Genomic DNA, 22,739 nt, shown 5'->3' with positions numbered 1-22,739 from the left:
GAGATGATAATTGATAAAAATGCCTCCAGAGAAGGGCTGTTTCCCACCAGGTCTGCCGCTTTCTCCTACACGCACATGCACACGCCTCCCAGCCTCATCTCTGTAGTCCCTGTTGGAAGCCATTTGGCAGAATAACCCCCAGCTGTGGTAGCATTTGACTCTTCAAACTTATGGATGAAATGTGCACTGTCAGCATGGAAAATTATCTTTATAAATTTCAGATGAAAAAAAAATCTTATTGGGTGTGTTTCTTTGTGGTACGATACACTCTTTAGGGTATATATAATCAAAGGCCTTAGTGTGTCCTCTTGGGGAGGTCGCTGTGAAATTTCATTAAAGAAAAATTGAAGAGCAATTGGTAACAATAAAAAGATAATTTTCTCTTCTAACAAAACCATATCATCCACGAGGTCTAAATACCCCTTTCCCACTGAAATCTCACCATATTATCCACACCCCTCACAAGCTTCTCTTCAGATACATTCCTCCCCAAATAATATAATTTTTAAGCAAACAAGATAGACATTCTACTTGTTTGAAGATGTGTTTAAACAATTTTATAATTATCTGAACGTACAAATTCTACTGATTAAGTAAGGTGTTAGAACTCGAGTCAGGGCGGGAGGCAGGAGGCAAAGAATAGGAGCTGTTGATCGCTTTCATTTGACCTTGAGCTGTCTTTTGCTTTTGGATAACGATGGAGGCACTATGAATATACTCAGCACAGGCTTTCTCCTGGTCAATAATATGGATTTCTCGGAAAATCAGGTGAATCTGCTTTGTGGGCTTTGTTAACTAAGAGGTGGTCACTGTAGCAGCTATGGGACCAGCATAGGCGGGTGGTTCCTGCGAAATCAACCTGTGCTGTGTTTCTGCCCTGACCTCATGAGAGCCTTCATAGGATACACACTGGCCTTTTGAGGGTCAGTCATGCAGTTTAGTTTATTAACGATGTTTTCACACTTACACCCTCCTTCGAAGGTGATAGGAAGCCTCACCGTCATCTCCTTTGAGAAGGTGTTTGAGTTCTGAGTCAGTGTAGGGTCTGTTTCGTGGTAGAGTAATTGATACAATGAAACACATTAATTTATCCAACTTCTAACTATTTTCGTGGTGTTGTGGAAAGCCAACACAAACGGAGGCCAAATTTAGAGGGAATCTTTGTGGTTTTGCGAATGTCGTATCTACCATGTGTAGGGTGCGGTTCATTCAGTGACAACAAAAGGGAGATTTTGGAATCATTAGATACAGTTAAGCCATGGGGAGAGTATAGCAATGTCATCAATTGAATTTCTTCTAATTGAAGTATCAATCTGACCTCCTCAAACGCTGTAGCATATGACCGTATTTCTCACATTTTCTGTCTGTCTTGGAATAATTGGAATTGCTGTCCCAGGAATGCAAGGGAGCAATGGAAACTTAGGCTAAATGCATTCTGGATCAAAATGAAAAATGATTTTTCTGCAGAAGCTATACTAAATTGTTTTTAGAGAACATGTTTTTTTTTAAAAAAACTCTTGTCAGTAAGCTATATTTTAAAACATCTAATCATATATACCAAAATGCTAACAACTTGTATTCATTTTTGGCTATTTATTGGGGCTATTCATTCGGTTTCCTCAGGTACGTCCTAAATTTTCCAAATAGATCTTTTCATGATTGTGGTCTAAATAATGTATAATACCTTTTAGGTTCTGAACTACATTTATAAATTTCAAAAAAAGCCCAAAGTGCCATATGTTTTAAGGAACAGCAGATGCTTTTTCAAAATGGCCACCTCGTGGTTTGATGCGGGAGCCGCAGGCCGGCCGCAGACGTCGGCGGCGCGGTGTTCTGTCTGTGCCGGGGAGGCGCTGGCTGCTCAGTGCAGGTCGGCAGCTGTGGAGGCCATTTTGTAGAAAGGACAGGTTGGAACCTCAGCCCAGAGAGCGCCAGGGCATTCTCTGTTTGCGGCGCTGCAGCTTTGTCTCCTGCTTTTCATCCATCAGGTTCTTGAATGAATGTACTGAAAAAATCTACTTTTGGCTCCTTTTGAACATGTAATATGTTGTGTACTAATAAGAAAACCAGTGTTATAAAGTACAGACATCTGCCTCAAGGTGAACCATGACAACCGGGAGCTCCTTTCATGAAGGTGCTCTATAATTATTAGCAGTGTGTTGTTACTCTAGCAATTTCTGCTTTATAGAGAAACGACAAGATACAGTAATACCATTGAGGACAGTTTACCATCTCTCATTTTATTTGGTGCATTGAGCTAATTATTCTGTGCATATATTTTTATCATAATTCCTTGGTTTTCAGTGATGGGCTAGTTTATGTTGTGATACTTACATTTGCTAACATGCACACTGTCTTCCCCCTTCGTATAAGATGTTCAGTCTGGTATGTCCCTGAGGGACGTCAGTAGATGTCAAGACATACAGAAATTCACAACCTCATTAGCAACTATTTCTCACTTGCCAGATCCCACTTACTGAAGGTCCTCTGGTGAGTGATTTGCTTGATGCCATCACGTTTTTTAATATAAAGGTGATGCACAGTTTTGTCGCGATCATCTTAGGAGAGCTTTGTCTCACGTGGTAGTCCTCATGTGATTCTTGTTTTGCTTTTGAACTGCAGTGTAGTCAAAGAATTTCTGCAGTTTGCCCTTGAAATTGAGGGAAAGCAGAACGTGGATTCTTTGATCCCTTGGCGTGCTTTTAGTACCTGGAACCACTCAAGGGTTGCTTGATCTCTGAGGTTTGCTGCCGGAGTGAACGGTGTGCATGAGCCCACAGAGCCAGAGTGCCTTCGTGGCCCGCCCAGGGGGTGTCGCCCTCTGGGGACGGCTGTTGAGGTGCAGGCCTGAGAGGGGTGCAGGTGACACAGAGGCCGCTGGGCGCCACCGCATGCAGGCTGCAGAGCAGACATCCTGGAGCGGGTCTAGCCTGACCCTGGCATCCTGATGTCTTTCTTGACTCCCTGAACTGAGAACCGTGGTTGTAAGAGGAACAATTCTGCGTAACAGGCAGAACGTCTGGATTTTGCCGTACTGACTCAGTGAGCGGCTACGTGCCGTTGCTGATTCTCAAGTGTGCGCCTTCTAGATTTCCTCTTTCTCTCTTCTACTTTAAAAAGTTTTCCAACAAAGATATTTATAGTAGACAGTTTTAACAATTATGTCTTAATAATTCTATTAAGAATTTTTTTTTGGTTTTCAGCAATGGGCTACTTTATGTTGTGATACTTACATTTGCACGGTCTTCCCCCTTGTATAAGGTGTCCAGTCTGGTATGTCCCTGAGGGTGTAGCACGTTAGAAAAAGAAAAGAACTTCAGATCAGTAGATGTCGTTTATAAACTGGGTGTGTGCATGTGTGCAGTGGATTCAGCATGGGCTATTATTCTTCAAAGATTATTCTAAGGGTGACTTTAACAGGCGTGTGTTCTGAGCATTATTCTTGAACCTGTATGTGGTCTCTGGGCTTGGAGGGGGCTGGCACTTTTTCTGTTGAAAACATTTGATTTTAATTTCTTTGTATTCCAAGCACTTTCAAAAAGGATTTGAGGCAGCATTTTATGATAAACACCTTATACAGGTGAAATATAGCTGAAAATAATAATTAAGCAATAAATGATATTAACCACATCAAAAATCCATACTTTTAAAGAACATGGTCCAGCTAAGTGCAAGTTTTAGCTCAGAGCTTGCCTGGAGCTGCAGTGAAGAGGGCAAAGTGGTGGATCGTGTAAGCCTCAGTATCTAATGTAAGAGATCCTTCCAGCTTATTATTTTCTAGCTCTCAGTTCTGAGAGAAATTTAAGATACAGGACTTAATATAAAAGGTACTGGCCAGTATAATTGATGACGCTCTGTAGGTGTAAAAACATTCGGGAAAAAAACCCAGTGGGAAAACCTTAAGATTCTTTAATGACTTTCACAAAATGTAATTAGCAGGTTTATTATAATGTGCCAAATTTTCATTTTAATTTATGGATAATGTCATTATCCTCAACATCAAAAAACACAAGCTGCTTTGAGATATCCAATTTTGTAGATATTATGAATCATAAGAAAGCATATTTTAAGTCACAAGCTTAAAAACTTCTATACCGTCACTACATGACTATTCCAGAAACCCTTGTAAAACATCGCTAGGGTGTTAAAATTAGAAACTTGGCTGAAATTGAAAACGCTTTACAAGTCAGTGCCCTAATGTTAATTTCCAGGTGTGTTGCTCTCTTCCTTACAGCTAATTCTTCTGTCCTCTGAATTGATACTGTGGAAAACTGTAATAAATGATAAACCAGAGGGTAATTTGGTTCGGGAGCACAGGCTATTTGTACCTGCACTAAAATGGTTCACTCCCTGCCTGCATAACCAGAGTGGTGTTTCATCATCAGCACTGCTTCACTAATATCATCTGCTTTGTTCCGGGGTAGCAGATATTTTTATTTCTTTGGGTCAGACTGGACTCTGGGCTGGTTGCTCAGACAAACCGAATTACGTCAACCATCCCCCCAGCCCTGTAACGCGGCTGCGGCTCCTCGCGCCACCCCACCTCTGTGCTCCCCTCTTCTCCTCAGGGACGCGCAGTCACCTCAGGGGGGCCCAGGGCTCAGCGTGCACGCCCACACGTACTGCTGGTCCCGATACACGCGCCACATGTGTCGGGGCAGAGGCGGGGCACTCTGAGCTTAATCGTGTAGCAAGTGTGCTCTGCTGCGGACAGCATGCTCAATGCAGGCATCAGAGGTGCTGGTGGGAAAACGCTTTTAACAATTCTCTTCATTTTGCAAAAAGAAAAGAAAGCTTTTTTAGTAGACTTGGGGTAAAACCACATGCTAAAATTTTCCATTTTTTTTTACATGAAGTTTTATAGTATTATTGAAATGCTTTATTTAAGATAGCTGAGGAACTTTAGGTGCTTGTTTAAGATATAAATAGAGGTTTTCCCAACTAAGCCATGTTTAAAAGCCTGTGGGTGATATATTCTTTTTCTGATGCCAAAAACTCCGGTTATTCAGAATTTTCCAAATAGGGGAAAGGTCCTTCTTATATTCAGAAACAGATGCATTGATGCGAAGATCTCGTTTTATTAATGTCCAGTAGTGAGGAGCCTAAGAGTGCGGCCTGTGGACTAATAAGATCTTTGCACTAATGTGCTATTGTATATGTTACCATGTGTAAGAATTCTATTTCTTAGGTGCTTAATTAGGAGAAAATAGGGAAAGATGCCATTTCAAGTAAAGCTACATTTCTGGGAGATCACCAGCTTTCTTTTTCATAAGAATTCTAAAATTCTATAATTATTTTCATCTTAAAGCACAACAGTAGCATATATACCTATAATTAAACTATATAAATCATTCAACTTGGTTTTCATTGGGGAGAAAATTATATTAAGTTTAAAAAACAAAGACAGGTTGAGACAAGGAGAGTGATTTCTCTAAGAAAGATCCATTTATCGTAGAGTTCCACAGTGCACCTTCAGTCCTGTGCATATTTTTAAAAATGCGGCAGTTACCATGGAAACCACATTCTACGGCATGTGCTCCACTGTTGGATAAAGAATATTCCTTTTCAAGACAAACCTTCCAAATAATAACATGTAAAGTATTCCTTTTGCGTTAATGACTTTATAGCATCACTAATGGTTGCTTTAAAAAAAATCTGTCCTTTGTTCTCATTATGCTTATTGTATTTTTAAAGAAATATATAAATTGTTCCTGAAGAATAGTGATTAAGTGCTGGAGATATTTACGGCGGGGGGTCTTAAGGTGATTGCTCTGCAGTGGTGAAAGTGGGTGGTTTCACGGGAGCACAGTCTGTACTCACGGCGTGTTCTGACAGATGGAAGCTTATGAGCACACTGAGTGTCTGCATCTCAGATTGAAGTCATCTAAAGAGATGGCCGTGGCCAATTATTTTCATTTTATACATAAAGAACCTGTGTGGTTCCAAGGTCGTTATCTTGCCCAAGGTCACAGAGTTAGCAAACCAGAGCTTCTTGACCTTAATTCAGTGCTCTTTCTTCATCTCACAGCCTCTTCTGAGGAAGGTTTTAGATTTCTGGAGAGGCTTGGACGTGGAGAAAGGAAGAGAGTCCTGTGACCCCACCGGGCGTGGCAGACACTGAGACCTTTGTTCCCAGGCCGGGACTTGCATCTTTATTTGCATTTCTCTCGATGATTTGCTGCACTTGGCGCTGCTGCAGAGTTGTAACTAGTCAGCAGTACCTCCTGGAACAACACTGAATCTTTATGCTCGTGTGCGTTTTAACACAGGCCTTAACAACAAATAGTCATCGTGTGTTTCCTATGCACCAAGCTCTCTGCTTGGTCCTTTCCATTGAATTATCTCATTCAGCCCTCCAGCCCCCCACGAGGATTAAACTTCCTGTTTGGAAGTGGTTTTTACCTTCTTACCTGGGTCAGAAAATGTATTTCCCTTTACTGATGAGGGCAGATTCTAAAAGCACAGCGAGTCGCCCAAGGTGACATGCCTAGAAGCGTCGCTGGGCACACAGCCAGGGCCCCTGCCCATTCTGCTTATGGCGGAGCGCACTGTCTCTGAATTCCATGTATCCTCTCACGGTATTTTCAATTTTGGGTTGTTAATGGGTTGCTAGATTTAAAGCACTGATTACCCAGAACTCAGGCTATGTAAACCCAAGCCGGGTCTTAGCCAGTGGCTTCAGTCTTTCTCCAAAGTCACAGCCGTGGCCACGCCTCCCGTCTGAGACAAGTACGACTCTGAAGAGATGTGCGTTTCTTAGCGTTTTATTTGGAATAGAAATCCTTCCCACAAAGTTTAGAACTTGTAGGATGGAAAAATGACTATTTTTTTGAAATGGGTTCACTTTTGGTTTCCACGTTATTACTGCAATAAGAAGGTATGTCCAGTGTAAGAATCCAGTAGGCTTGCATCTCAGGTGGGACCTACCAATCCTTATAAAAAGTTGCCTAGGAATTTACATCTAATTCTGGCGAAATGCAATTGGTTGTGAATGGTTTACTATAGATAATTATCTGTTATACGCACATACTAATTTGAAATATTAGATGTGATTCATACCTTTCAGTGGAGTGGCTTTTTAAATCTGCAAGCCTTCAGTGTTTGCATTTTTCCCATAAAGGAATCCAGGTAAGGATCCTGTTACATGGCAGCAGCTAGTCAAAGCCTTCTGAGAAATGAGGTCGAGGTGGTTTAGGAAGTTCAAATCTGGAGACTTTCCTGATAGAAATACAAGGAGCAATTAGAAAGCGTGTTTTGTTTAGAATCTTCAAAAGCAATTTATGTTGATGCAGTTTGAACTGAATTCTAGAGTAATTTTGGTCAAAATGAAAGGTTTTCAGTTTTGGGGTTTTTTTTTGATACATAAAATACTCCAGCAATAAAGGCTATTCCGCATTTGGAAATTCGTTCCCATTGGGTTATTTTTAGCACACTGCCCTTCCTTCTGCTCACCTCCGTGTGAGTGAAATCACTGAGGGAACGGTGGACGAGTCATTCCTCATCCTTGAGGTCTTGGAAAAGTCATCCTTGGGTTTCTGACTCAGTTCTCTAAGAGACATCCCTGATGTCTTTGCTTGTATATTTGAGATAATTTTTTGTGATGGAGAGCTTGAAGGCAGAGTGCAGGAAATGACTGGCCAAGTGGTGATGTCATCACGTGTTGGAAGAGCCACCGACTGAAGCTCGTTGCACCATTGCTGTGTCTTCAGTCAGGGCTGGCTGGTCAGCGCCTGGCCGCGCAGCGCAGAGGATATTTAACACCTGAGCTTTTCCCTGAGAAAAGTAACAGACATTTCTGCTGGGAGACCGTACACTCCTGTTGGAGGAGGCGAGCATTATAATAGCCTATTTTCAAATTTCTTTAGTATTTATGGAAAGGAAACCTTTGACAAATATTGTCATTAGAAGGAAACTTTAGGATAATAAAAAGTGGTTTCATTGAGACCTAATTGGTGGATTAATGTGGAACTTTGCAATATTTTTCCATCGAAACAAGTATTAAAATTTAGTGAAAATTATTTTTCATCACTTGTTCTAACAATTGTTTTAAGCTATTACCCGACCTCTTGAGTACTTTTGGATATTTGTGTCCTAAGATGTTGGGGAAAGACCCCAAGAAATCATAAAGAAACAGTACACAGTTAGACCTGCAGGGTTTGAAAATGTGTGTTATTTTTTCCTTTCATTTGGATTTGTTTTTTCTTGGGTATGAAGTCAAAGCCTGAAGGCAATATTTGAGAATGAGTTAATGGTGTCCTCAGAGAATGAAGTTTGCTGAAGTATGTGGCCTGGGCCTGCGGTCTCTTTCCTAGTTAGTGGGGGCAGCTCCCGTGCTGCCGTGGTTTCAGGGTGTGTGTGAGTGTGTGAGTGTGAGTGTGTGTGTGTGAGTGTTGAGTGAGTGTGTGTGTGAGTGTGTGAGTGTGTATGTGTGTGTGAGTGTGTGTGACTGTGTGTGTGTGAGTGTGTGTGTGTGTGTGTGACTGTGTGTGTGGACTGTGTGTGTGTGTGAGTGTGTGTGTGAGTGTGTGTGTGTATCCCACTGATATTATTACTCTGTGGTACAGAGGAGCTGTCAGTGAACACAGACAGTGGTCCAGCCAGGCCTAGTGTCTTAAAACAAGGCAATTTTCCAGTAAGGACTTAAAAGTTGTAGGTCTTAAAAAGGTTAAAATTAAACGGGTGATTCATTCATCTTCAGCTTACTCCTTAAGTGAGTATTTATTAATGAAGCAAACTCCAGACCCCTAGGGTCAAGTGGGACCTTATTTACTTTGTTCTTTGCAAAGATGTCATTTAACACACAGGATGCGCATGCTCACCAGATGCTCCCTGAAAAGCTGATTTTTGTCGTGTAAACATTGCTCTCCCTTTCGGGGCACATTTCACAACAGGTCGAGATAAAGTGACACTGGCGTGTGCACAGGATGAGGGGAGCTTGGGGGTGGGAAACGTTGGTTCTTCGTTTACTCAGAAATTACTGCCAAAGCTGGTGTTAGAGAAAAGTCCCGAGGTCCAGGGGTGAGGGGTGTGGCGTGTCCCGGCCCCCAGAAGCCAGTCATGGCCGAGCGCTGGTTCACACTCTGAGAAGTGAGGGGTGGACTCGGGCACGTTCACCTCTCCATCTCGTTCAGTGACGGGCAGCAGACATCGTAGTCTATTGCCGTCAAGTTGGTGCTCCTTAGAAGCATACACAACCAAGTGTGAAACAGCCGGTGGGAATTTGCTGTATGGCTCAGGGAGCACAGCTGGTGCTCTGTACCATGCAGGGGGGAGGACGGGTGGGAGGGGGGAGGGAAGTTCCAGAGGGAGGGGACATGTGTACGCGCTGTTCTTAGTCGCTCAGTCGTGTCCGACTCTTCGCGACCCCGTGGACTGGAGCCCGCCAGGCTCCTCTGTCCATGGGGTTCTCCAGCCAAGAATACTGGAGTGGGTTGCCATGCCCTCTTCCAGGGCATCTTCCCAACCCAGGGATCGAACCCAGGTCTCCTGCATTGCAGGCGGATTCTTTACCAGCTGAGCCACCGGGGAAGCCCAGGAATTCCAGGATGGGTCACCTATCCCTTTGCCAGGGATCTTTCTGACCCGGGAATTGAACTGGGGTCTCTTGCATTGCAGGCAGATTCTTTACCAGCTGAGTTACCAGAGAAGCCTGGATACGTGTTGATGTGTGGCAGAAACCAGCACAACACTGTAAAGCAGTTATCCTTCAACTAACAGTAAATAAATTAGAAAGAAAGTCACTTCAGAAAGAGGAATAGTGGAGCAGACCTTCTCATGAAAATCACTATTGTTGACTGTCCTGAGTGCTTTTGGAAATCTCACTGTTCTGTGTTGATACTGACAAAATGGAACCTGTGACTTATTTTTGTGATTGTGACACTTGGATATTCTATAAATCACATTAGCTTCCATATACGTTTTCCTGTCTGTCAAAATTAGGCAGAATTATGTGCGTGGCATTTCCTTATGCCTTCACCTTGACTCATTTCCTCGGCAAAGGCTTTGTGAGTGCAGTTCTGTGCAGGCCCTGGGGATGGGGTGGACACTTGAGGAGGGCTTGCCACAGGAACGATGCCCATTTATGTTGGATTTGACTTTGCACGTGATTGGAAGACAAGCGGACTCCTTTGGGCAATAGGTGGCACGCTCTGACTCCTGCTTCTAAACGGCCCTGCGGCTGCTGTGGAGGGTCCTGCGTGTCTGTGCCACGTGCGCTCGAGTCAGGAGGGTGGACTGGCGGCACGGTAGGGGGTGAGGGAAAGAGGGCTGCTCTAGGGCTTCGGTTTGAGTAGCTAACTAGGTGAGATGTGGAGGTCGGAAAGCATCACCAACTCAGTGGACGTGAACTGAGCAGACGCTGGGAGATAGTGAGGGACAGGGAGGCCTGGCGTGCTGCAGTCCACGGGGTCGCAAGCAGGCAGACGCGGCTTGGCGGCTGGACAACACAGCTGACCCGATGAGGCGTCGAGCGTGAGGGCCATGAGGGAGCAGTGAAAGCAGGAGCTGGGTCAGTGCCAGGCCAGGGCTGGGCTGCACCTTAATCGTCCAGATGGAGAGGCGTCCGACGAGCTGGACGTGCAGGTGGAGATTCCAGAAGCACATACTTGGACGTCGCTGGCACATGGATAACAAATAAAGCAGGAGCCTGGATGCAGTGATCGAGTTCTTACTGGACATGCATCAGAGATGCTGGTCATGGAAGTCTCGCCCACCCACTGGCGTGGGAGCCTGAGTCACCGCTTCGCATCTCTGCTGGTCTCGCCCCGTGTCCGGAACCCCACGCGGTCAGTCAAGTCACCTGCGAGCCCCTGCTGCGTGCCGGCACTGGGTTGACGGGGCGTGTTGACCGCAGCGCGCCCTGCTCACCGTCTGTGGACACACAGGGCCGTGTGAGTCCTCCTGACGGGGAGGGGAGCCCAGAGGGGACCCTAGGACAGAGGAGCCACTGAGAACAGGGCCCGGCTGCGTGGGGCAGAGATGCGGGCACGCCCATCTGCAGGACAGTGCCTGGCCCACAGTCTCCACGAGGGCACCTTCTGCCGATGACGCCCTGACCGGGTGGTGAGCTAATCGGGTCCTTCTGGGCCCTTGGCTGCCCCTCTGGGGGGTGATCCTTACCCTCCTGGCTTCTTGCTGCTCTCTGGAAACCTTGCCAACTTGCCTGCCACACCCGCCGTGTCTGCAAGGACCTCGTAACAACACCAGCGTGGAAGGAGACAGACAGACCTCAGGGCCGCCTCGAGCAGGCCAGCAAAGAACAGTCAAGTGACAGAGGGGCCCTGACCCCTGTGTCAAGGAGATGGAGCCTGGGGTGGGGGGACGACGGCATCTGGGGGCGATCCAAAAGGTCGTGCTCAGGGAGACGGCCTGCACGGTGTGCGTTGTTAGTGAACAGAGATTCACTCTGCAGATTAGAACAGAAGGCGTGGTGTGGTCAGTGCCTGGAAACGCTTTGCACCGTGCTGAGCAGTCTGAGCAGGCCTCCCTGCACCCTGGTCCCAGCTGGGGTTCGTCCCGTCCATGTCTCCCGTTTCTTTACCCCAGCGGGTACCTGGTGATCCGCACCACGGTCTGTGTCAGGAGGCTGTGTGTGCCTGACGGCGCCAGGAAACCTCCAGAGAAAGGAAGATCTGAGCAGCAGGGGGGGAGGGGACGGTCAGCCTCGTCCTCTCACAAGGTCGTTCCTAGTCGCACAGCTCTCGCCAACGGGGAGTCCATCGCGCGGAAGAAGGGGGAGACCTAACGGGGGAGCGTGCCCGGCGGACCGGAGAGGAACGGGCACAGGACAAGCACAGCCTGCTGGGACATCGCTGGGCCGGGGGCCGGAGACCCGGCGTCTGGAGCGGTGGAGGGGGACAGCGCAGGGCCTCTGATGGGGGGGGAGCTTCACCTGCTCTGGGTCCTCCTTGGTAGGGGGCCAGAGACCCGGCGTCTGGAGCTAGGGAGGGGGAACGGCGCAGGGCCTGTGATGGGGCCGGGAGCTTCACCTGCTCTGCGTCCTCCTCAGTAGCAGCGCCCAGGTGGTTGCTGGAGCCCTGGAGAGGAGGCCGCCCCTCGCCGGGACGCACCTGTCCTCATGGGGACGCATCTGTCCTCGCCGGGACGCACCTGTCCTCGTGGGGACCCAGGGCACGCCGCCTGTGAGGGCCACGCACGGGTCGGGGTGCTGCTCAGTCCTGTCTCCCGGCTGCCCCCTGCCTGCCCACGCCCCCTGCCCTGGTGCCTCATCTTCTGAGCTTAGGCTTGCAGGACCGGGCTGAGGTCAGCTTCCGGGGCGGACAGGTGTGTGCTCAGGGCCGGGTGTCCTGGCCGCGTAAGGGGCCTGCAAGTGAGATCCACAGACACGTCTGTCTAGAAAGAAGCATTTTCAACTGGACGGGACCTAGTTTTATGTTTTCGTGTGTCTGATTATTTGGAGAAAGAGCATTGAGCAGAGTGTTTTGTGCCTCAGACACTTTCTGGAGGACCCAGGTATTATGTCAGTTTCTACAGAAAGGGCAGGCCACGCAGTGCGGGGAGTCATTGGAGGGCTGGGGTTTGAACCCAGACCATGTGACTTCAAAGCCTCTGAGCTCTCGCGGCCCTGTGCCTGTTCCTGAGAGCAATCATAGGCGAGCCTGTTCGTGGGAAAGCCTTTATCCCGCTGCTGTTCACCACTGACTTGTGCTAAGCCTCCCTGAGCACCGTGAGGCCATTTCACAGGACAAATCAGACTGACGTGTCGGAACAATCAGGAGCCCCCATCGCAGCCTCCCCAGTGTTTTCCACGTGGCGTTCGAGCCCCTTTTCAGCAGCATTAATATCATACTGCAGTTATGGCTGCAGTTTTCCCCCCAAGCAGCTCCTTCTCTTCTGAAACCCTGTGGCAGCCCATGGTTGTTTAGATTGAGTGCAGGAATGTTTTTAAACATTAATTTGGTTTGACATGACTTGGTGCACAAATTAATTATTCAAGCACATATTGTTCCATGTACATGAAAAGAATGAAACTAGTGAATCGGGTTCTGACGACCACATGTGCATCGCAGCATTACCAGCAACAGACTATTAGGAGAACAAAAGCTGGCAACATGTCCTGGCTCTGGGTTTGGCCAGTCCCACAAAATTAGCATAAATATGTGAAGCGATCGGAACAGTTTGGGGCTTCCTAGGATAGGGCCCTATTCTTATCTAGTTCTGAAAGAATGTGGGATAAACGATTCATTTAGCCGAGGATAAAAATATGTCTGCTATGCAGTTATAATCGTGTGTCATTAATCAGAAAATACTGCAGAAACTCTGACAAATTAAAAACACAAGGATGTGTCTGCAAGGGCTTTTTCAGCCACCGCAGAGCTGCTTCGCCTCTCAGGCAGGCTCTTTACAGCAGCTCCTTGCTCAGTGTACAGACGTCTTCAAAGGCTCTGACATCTGTCGGCCTTTGAACTACCATTAAAAAATATTATCCCATTTCCATTCTTTTATGCCCATTTTTTTAATTATAGCCCTTCTTTCAAGTTGGGAACATGGTTGGTTTAAATGAGGCTGTCCTTTCGTTTTCAGCCACCCAGCTGCGGTTTGAATAAATTGATGTAGAATCAAAGGCGGGACTTTAAAGGGAAAAGGTTTGATGGACTTGGACTCCGAACCAGATGAGGTTTTATGATGAAAAGGGTTTAATCCCAGCACAGGCACTGCGTCTATCAGTTGAGCAGAACAAAGCAATTCATATATATAGGTTCACGCGAAATGATCTATTTTTTTTTTTTAACGGCACAGATCTCTTCAGGACTTGCAAATGTGGCATTAGCTAATATTCAGAGAGCTGACTTCCTTTCATCCACAGAAGCTTGTGATTACGGTACAGCTCTCGAATTGGAAACGAGAGCCGCGACACAGATTTGAGGCTGCGCCGTCTGATTTGTGTTCAGTGTAGATGTCACTGTGGGACAGGCTCGTGGGGGCCCAGCCAGTTCAGCACATGGATAAACAGCTTCATCATCTGGGTCCTCAGTCCACGAACATCACCAGTTAATTAAGACAGCAGCCTCACGACTGTCAGCGAGATGTTTGGCTGATTGGTATCGCTTAAGATTTGACGAGAAGGATTGAAGAAGCAGCCTGTCTTCTGCCCCGTGTTCTTCTCGCAGGCTAACGTGCACGAGTGCATTGCAGGGGAGGGAAGTACGGTTGCTTCACTCTGTCCACTTTACTAGAGAAAGAGAACAACGTCACGTGAAGATGTGACTTAGTTTGCATTCAAATATTTCCCCTCATCTGATTATTGATCTAAAAAAAAAAATCCTTTCTGAAGGCAGATTCCAACATTGCCTTTGCTCAGTAAAAGCCCCTGAACGATAAATGTTATCTTGAGCCAGGTCATTGAGTAACCAGCTAAGTAGTTTAGGATAATCGCAAACCTGGAACAGAGATCTAAGTGCACTTCAAAGTAAGAAGTGATTAAAACTTTTTGCTAATAATAATCCAGGGCAAAGTTTACTTTTAATCCTTAGAAAGATTTCTTAAGATCCCGTCACCTGTTTTACACTGCTGCTCAGTCGCTCCGTCATGACCGACTCTGCGACGCCACGGACTGCAGCACGCCGGGCCTCCCTGTCCTTCACCGCCTCCCGGAGTTTGCTCAGACTCATGTCCATTGAGTCGGTGATGCCATCTGACCATCTCATCCTCTGTCGCCCTCTTCTCCTCCTGCCTTCAATCTTCCCCAGCATCAGGGTCTTTTCCAGTGAGTCAACTCTTTACATCAGGTGGCCAAAGTACTGGGGCTTCAGCTTCAGTATCAGTCCTTCCAGTGAATATTCAGGGTTTATTTCCTTTAGGATTGACTGGTTTACATTAGAAATGTGCTGTTTTTCAGAGTAAAAAAAAAATGGTTCTTCCATTTACTTAGAAGGTTTAGTGCCATTTACTTGTACAGATTTGATCATTCTGCACTGATTATTTTTCATTGTCTTCAAATATAATTTCTATTTTAAATTACAAGTCAATATCCAAACTGTAGTTTGAAGAAATTCTGAACTTGTGTAGCTTTTCTTGAGCAGCAGATGCTGGCTAGTGGCACAGCACCTTAATTCCTCTTTTGCTGCAGGCCATGGTGTCTACCTCATAGTCTAGAATGTTTCATGTTCTTGTTGTGCCTCCCATTTCCTTTGAAGAAAACAAGGAATGGCGCACTTTGATATTGGATTTGCCAGGAAGTACACTTTGCCCCGCCCTAAGCAGGGCAAAGGCTAATGGAGTTTTGCCAAGAGAACGCACTGGTCATAGCAAACACCCTCTTCCAACAACACAAGAGAAGACTCTACACATGGACATCACCAGATGGTCAACACCGAAATCAGATTGATTATATTCTCTGCAGCAAAAGATGGAGAAGCTCTATACAGTCAGCAAAAACAAGACCAGGAGCAGACTGTGGCTCAGATCATGAACCCCTTATTACCAAATTCAGACTCAAATTGAAGAAAGCAGGGAAAACCACAAGACCATTCAGGTATGACCTAAATCAAATCCCTTATGATTATACAGTGGAAGTGAGGAATAGATTTAAGGGACTAGATCTGATAGATAGAGTGCCTGATGAACTATGGATGGAGGTTCGTGACATTGTACAGGAGACAGGGATCAAGATCATCCCCATGGGAAAGAAATGCAAAAAAGTAAAATGGCTGTCAGGGGAGGCCTTACAAATAGCTGTGAAAAGAAGAGAAGCAAAAAGCCAAGAAGAAAAGGAAAGATATAAGCATCTCAATGCAGAGTTCCAAAGAATAGCAAGAAGAGATAAGAAAGCCTTCTTCAGCGATCAATGCAAAGAAATAGAGGAGAACAACAGAATGGGAAAGACTAGAGATCTCTTCAAGAAAATTAGAGATATCAAGGGAACATTTCATGCAAAGATGGGCTCGATAAAGGACAGAAATGGTATGGACCTAACAGAAGCAGAAGATATTAAGAAGAGGTGGCAAGAATATGTGGAAGAACTGTACAAAAAAGATGTTCACGACCAAGATAATCACGATGGTGTGATCACTCATTTAGAACCAGACATCTTGGGATGTGAAGTCAAGTGGACCTTAGAAAGCATCACTACAAACAAAGCTAGTGGAGGTGATGGAATTCCAGTAGAGCTATTTCAAATCCTGAAAGATGATGCTGTGAAAGTGCTGCACTCAATATGCCAGCAAATTTGGAAAACTCAGCAGTGGCCACAGGACTGGAAAAGGTCAGTTTTCATTCCAATTCCAAAGAAAGGCAATGCCAAAGAATGCTCAAACTACCGCACAATTGCACTCATCTCACACGCTAGTAAAGTACCGTGAACTCCCTGATGTTCAAGCTGGTTTTAGAAAAGGCAGAGGAACCAGAGATCAAATTGCCAACATCCGCTGGATCATGGAAAAAGCAAGAGAGTTCCAGAAAAACATCTATTTCTGCTTTATTGACTATGCCAAAGCCTTTGACTGTGAGAATCACAATAAACTGTGGAAAATTCTGAAAGAGATGGGAATACCAGACCACCTAACCTGCCTCTTGAAAAATCTGTATGCAGGCCAGGAAGCAACAGTTAGAACCGGACTTGGTTCCAAATAGGAAAAGGAGTACGTCAAGGCTGTATATTGTCCCCCTGCTTATTTAACTTCTATGCAGAGTACATCATGAGAAATGCTGGACTGGAAGAAGCACAAGCTGGAATCAAGATTGCCAGGAGAAATATCAGTCACCTCAGATATGCAGATGACATCACCCTTATGGCAGAAAGTGAAGAGGAACTAAAAAGCCTCTTGATGAAAGTGAAAGAGGAGACTGAAAAAATTGGCCTAAAGCTCAACATTCAGAAAACAAAGATCATAGCATCTGGTCCCATCACGTCATGGGAAATAGATGGGGAAACAGTGTCAGACTTTATTTTGGGGGGCTCCAAAATCACTGCAGATGGTGACTGCAGCCATGAAATTAAAAGACGCTTACTCCTTGGAAGAGAAGTTATGACCAACCTAGATAGTATATTCAAAAGCAGAGACATTACTTTGCCGACTAAGGTCCGTGTAGTCAAGTCTATGGTTTTTCCAGTGGTCATGTATGGATGTGAGAGTTGGACTGTGAAGAAAGCTGAGCACCGAAGAATTGATGCTGTTGAACTGTGGTGTTGGAGAAGACTCTTGAGAGTCCCTTGGACTGCAAGGAGATCCAACCAGTCCATGCTGAAGGAGATCAGCCCTGGGACTTCTTTGGAAGGAATGATGCTAAAGCTGAAACTTCAGTACTTTGGCCACCTCATGTGAAGAGTTGACTCATTGGAAAAGACTCTGATGCTGGGAGGGACTGAGGGCAGGAGGAGAAGGGGACGACAGAGGATGAGATGGCTGGATGGCATCACTGACTCAATGGACATGAGTCTGAGTGAACTCCGGGAGTTGGTGATAGACAGGGGGGCCTGGCGTGCTGCGATTCATGGGGTCGCAAAGTCGGACACGACTGAGTGACTGAACTGAACATATTTCTGCAGATTCCTAAGTTTACCAGGTTACTTGGAATAAGTTGGATTTCTCTTAGTATAATCACCATTGTTTTCACTCTGGAACCCTATTTTCGCTTCCCACCTTTTCATCATGTGACGGCCAGCCAGTCTTCAGTGCTTGTAACCGTGTATTAATAGTTTTTGTCTCTATCTGCATTCCTTTCGCTCTGCCCTGCTGAATCATGTCTGTGTCTCCTGAGTGAGTCCTGGTTTTACCTAGATTCTCCCACTTTTCCATCTAAGTTTCTAATTTCCCCACCAGCTCCTCTAACTTACACTGTGGTAGTGTTCCACCCGTTCTTTCCTCTTAACTCTTCTATTAAGCAACCATCTGCATTTCAGTGGCCTTAAATCGCAGCTATATGCGAATGACCTCAGAGTTCCCTTCTCTTCCCTTAGAGCTGGATTCAGATATCCAGCTGCCTTTTGGCACCTTCTTTTAGCTTAGGAGTGCCTCTAGTGTCTCATGTCCAGAACTGACACTTCACCCCCATCTTAGCATTTATTATATAAATGGAATGCACAAGTCCGAACTTGGGTGTCATCCTTGAATGGTTTACCCTTCTCTTAACCCATCAGTAAATACTGTAGAGTCAGCTCCCCAAACAGATCTCTAATCCATTCATTCCCTTTACTTTCTTCTACTGCCTGAGTCCAGGCCACCCCTCTTCTTTCACCCAGACCTCCAGTTATCTCCTAACTGACACTCTTGCTTTCCTCCTGATACTCAGCAACCATAATGGTTGTCTTCAAAATATATATTGTATTAGAAAACCTCGCTGCTTAAAATCCTTCAGTGGCTCGGCCCACGATGCCCCACATGACCTGGCCCTACTATTACCTTCCCAAGACTTCCTCCCCTTGCTACCTGAACTTGAGCTATCAGCTTCTTTTTAATTGCTGAAAAATACCAGACTTTTTCTAGCCTTCAGACTTTGACTGTTTATTGGAACTGGAAGGCTTTTGCTCTGGCCCTTTGTATGATTAGCTACTTCTCAATCTTTAGGTCTTAGCCCAGTTGATAATGCCTCAAATAGGATTTTCCTAGTGTCTCTGTCTAAAAAGGGCTTCATCAAGAAACAAGAAAAATTTCAAAAAACAACCTAGCCTATCACTAAAAGAATTAGAAAAAGAAGAAGCAAAGCCCAAAGTCAGCAGAAGGAAGGAAATAATAAAAATCAGAGAGAAAATAAATAAGGTAGAGATTTTAAAAAATAGTAGAAAAGATCAATAAAACCAAGAGCTAATTTTTCGAGAGCACAAACAAAATCAACAGACCTCTAGCCAGGGTCATCAAGAAGAAAGCAGAGGACTCCTAATTAAAAAAAACAAGAAATTATAAGAGGGAAATAACAATACCACAGAAATAAAGAAAAAATAAAACCTGCCAAAATTGAGTCAAGAAGTAGATAATTTAAACAGATAAATTCTAGAAGTGAAATAGAATCTGTAAGTTTAAAAACTCCGTGCAAGCAAAAGTCCAGGTCTGGATGACTTCACTGGAAAATTCTGCCAAACACACAAAGAAGAACTTACACCTTTCCTTCTCAAACTGAGTGAAGTCGCTCAGTCGTGTCCGACTCTTTGCGACCCCATGGACTGTAGCCCACCAGGCTCCTCCATCCATGTGATTCTCCAGGCAAGAACACTGGAGTGGGTTGCCATTTCCTTCTCCAGGGGATCTTCCCAACCCAGGGATCGAACCCTGGTCTCCCGCATTGTAGGCAGACACTTTACCGTCTGAGCCACCAGGGAATGGACATAATTTTAAAAACTCCGTGCAAGCAAAAGTCCAGGTCCGGATGACTTCACTGGAAAATTCTACCAAACACACAAAGAAGAACTTACACCTTTCCTTCTCAAACTCTCCCAAAAGACTGAAGAGGCAAGATCACTCCAAGAGCCTTCTGTGAAGCCACCGTCACCCTGAGACCAAAACAAGGCAAAGATACCACCAAAAAAAGAAAATTACAGGTCAGTATCTTTGATGAATATATATGCAGAAATCCTCAAGAAAATATTAGCAAATCAAGTCTAGCAATACAAAAACAAGGATCATATACCATGATCAAGTCAGATTCATTCCAGGGTTTCTAGGCTGATTTGGCATACCCAAATCAATCAGTGCAATAAACCATATCAATGAAAGAAAAGTCAAAAACCACGTGACAATCTCAAGAGATGCAGAAAAACATTTGATAAAATTCAACATCCATTTATGATTTAAAAAAAAAACTCTTACCAAAGGGTTATAGAGGGAACATATCTCAACCTAATAAAAGCCATTTATGACAGACACAGCCAACGTGATATCAGCAGCAAAAGTGGAAAGCCTTCCTGCTAAATTCTGTGATGAGACAAGGATGCCCACTCTCACCACCTCTGTTCAACTTGCCATTGAAACGTATAACCACGGCAATCAGATGAGAAAAAAGTTATCCAAATTGAAAGGAAAAGGTAAAATTGTCATTATTTGCAGATGACATGATACTGTATATAAAAAACCCTAAGGACTCTACACAAAAACTGCTAGAATTAATAATTGGACTCAGCAAGGTAGCAGGATATAAGATTAATATACAGAAAAGTGAAAGTCACTCAGTTGGGTCCGACTCTTTGTGACCCCATGGACTATAGAGTCCATGGAGTTCTTCAGGCCAGAATACTGGAGTGGGTAGCCATTCCCTTCTCCAGGGGATGTTCCCAACCCAGAGATTGAACCCAGGTCTCCCGCACTGCAGGCAGATTCTTTACCAGCTGAGCCACTAGAGAAGCCCAAGAATACTGGAGTGGGGGCCCATCCCTTCTTCAGTGGATCTTCCCAACTCAGGAATCGAACTGGGGTCTCCTGCATTACAGGCGAAATCTTTACCCGTTGAGCCACCAAGGAACCCCCAATAAACAGAAGTCTCTTACACTTCTTTACACTAAAACGCAAATATCAGAAAGAGAAAATAAAACAATCCTGTTAAAATTGCATTTAAAAAACTATGAATAAACCTAACCAAAGAGGGAAAAACTTATCTGCTGAGAACTATAAAACATTGATAAAGAAAACTGAAGATGACTCAAAGAATGAAAAGATATTCCATACTCTTGGATTAGAAGAATTAATGTTGTACAAATGGCTATACTATTTAAAGCAATCTACAGATAATGTGATCTCTATCAAATTACCCATGATATTTTTCACAGAATAAATAATTCTAAAATTTATGTGGAACCACAAAAGACCCAGAATTGCCAAAGCAATCCTAGGAAAAAAGAACAAAGCTGGAGGCACAATCCTCTCAGACGTCAGACAATACTACAAAGATACAGTAATCAAAACATCATGTTATTGGCACAAAACAGACATATGGGTCAATGGAGCAGAATACGGAGTCCAGAAAAAGTAGCACACCTATTGTCAGTTAATCTACAATGAAGGGCAAGAATATACAATGGAGACCAGTCTCTCCAATAAGCGGTTATTGGGGAAGCTGGACAGCTTCATGTAAATCAGTGAAGTTAGAACACTCCTTACACCATGTTGAAAAATGAACTAGAAATGTTAAACTGAAATACAAGACATGAGACCATAAAACTAGAAGAGGACACAGGCAAAAAATTCTCAAACATAAATTGTAGCAGTGTTTCCTTAGGTCAGTCTCCCAAGGCAAAGGAAAGAAAAGCAAAAATAAACAAATGGAACCTAATTAAACTTATAAACTGTAGCACAGCAAAGGAAACCGGAAACAAAACAAAAACAACCTACAGAAATGGGAGAAAAGGGCTTACTTTGCAAAATATGCAAAATATGTTATTGAGCTCATACAACTCAATAACAAAACCAAGCAACCCAACAACAACAAAAAGAAAATGGGCAGAAGACCTAAATAGGCATTTCTCCAAAGAAGATGTAAAGATGGCCAACAGGCGCTTAAAAAGGTGCTCAGCATCACTAGTCATCAGGGAGACGCAGATCAGAACCACAATAAGATATTGCCTCACTCTGGTCAGAATGGCCATCATCAAAACACCTGCAAACAATAAGTGCCGGATGGATGTGGAGAAAAGGGAGCCCTCCTACTCTGTTGGTGGGAATGTAAATTGGTGCAGTCACTATGCAGAACGGTATGGAGGTTCCTCCGAAAACTAAAAGTAGAGCTACCACGTGATTAGCAGTTTCACTTCTGGGCATATATCTGGAAACGATGTAAACCGAAATTCAGAAAGATACACACACTCCAGTGTTCATAGCAGCATTATTTGCAGTAGCCAAGACATGCTTATGAACAGATAAATAGTTAAGCAAGACATGGTACATGTATATATGTATTCAGTGGAATACTTGGCTGTAGAAAGACTGAAATACTGCCATTTGCAGGAACATGAACGGACCTAGAGATCATTATACCAAGTGAAGCAAGTTACAGGAAGATGAATATTATGGTGTCACTCATATGTGAAGTAGAAATAATGTGGATGAATCCGTATACGAAACAGGAACAGACTCACAAACGTAAAAACCAACCTTGTGATTATCAAAGGGGAAAGCAAGGGGGAGGAGGGATAAATCAGGAGTGTGGGGTTAACAGATGGAAAAGGCAGTTTTCATGTACAAACTACTATTTGTATCTGTTAATTTGCATTAATTTACTGTATAACAGGGAATATGCAATGTCTCTCAATAACCTATATTGGAAAGTAACTTGAAATATATATATATGGCTATAACTGAATTAATTTGCTATATACCTCACTCAGACTAACGTCCATCGAGTCCGTGATGCCATCTAGCCATCTCATCCTCTGTCGTCCCCTTCTCCTCCTGCTCCCAATCCCTCCCAGCATCAGAGTCTTTTCCAATGAGTCAACTCTTCGCATGAGGTGGCCAAAGTACTGGAGTTTCAGCTTTAGCATCAGTCCTTCCAAAGAAATCCCAGGGCTGATCTCCTTCAGAATGGACTGGTTGGATCTCCTTGCAGTCCAAGGGACTCTCAAGAGTCTTCTCCAACACCACAGTTCAAAAGCATCAATTCTTCGGTGCTCAGCCTTCTTCACAGTCCAACTCTCACATCCATACATGACCACTGGAAAAACCATAGCCTTGACTGGACAGACCCTTGTTGGTAAAGTAATTTCTCTGCTTTTGAATATGTTATCTAGGTTGGTCATAACTTTCCTTCCAAGGAGTAAGCGTCTTTTAATTTCATGGCTGCAGTCACCATCTGCAGTG

The 22,739-nt window shown here is 44.6% G+C and overlaps 1 protein-coding gene across 1 annotated transcript in view; it reads left to right on the top strand.

Annotated features, from left to right (window-relative positions):
* Positions 1 to 22,739, top strand: part of CEP112 (centrosomal protein 112) — a 320,978-nt gene that overhangs the window by 159,165 nt on the left and 139,074 nt on the right. The window lies entirely within an intron of this gene.

This window comes from Budorcas taxicolor, chromosome 19, assembly GCF_023091745.1.
Source record: "Budorcas taxicolor isolate Tak-1 chromosome 19, Takin1.1, whole genome shotgun sequence".
In the NCBI taxonomy this organism is placed as follows: domain Eukaryota; kingdom Metazoa; phylum Chordata; class Mammalia; order Artiodactyla; family Bovidae; genus Budorcas; species Budorcas taxicolor.
The sequence above is the reverse complement of the archived record's forward strand: the minus strand, read 5'-3'. Positions and strand labels throughout refer to the sequence as shown.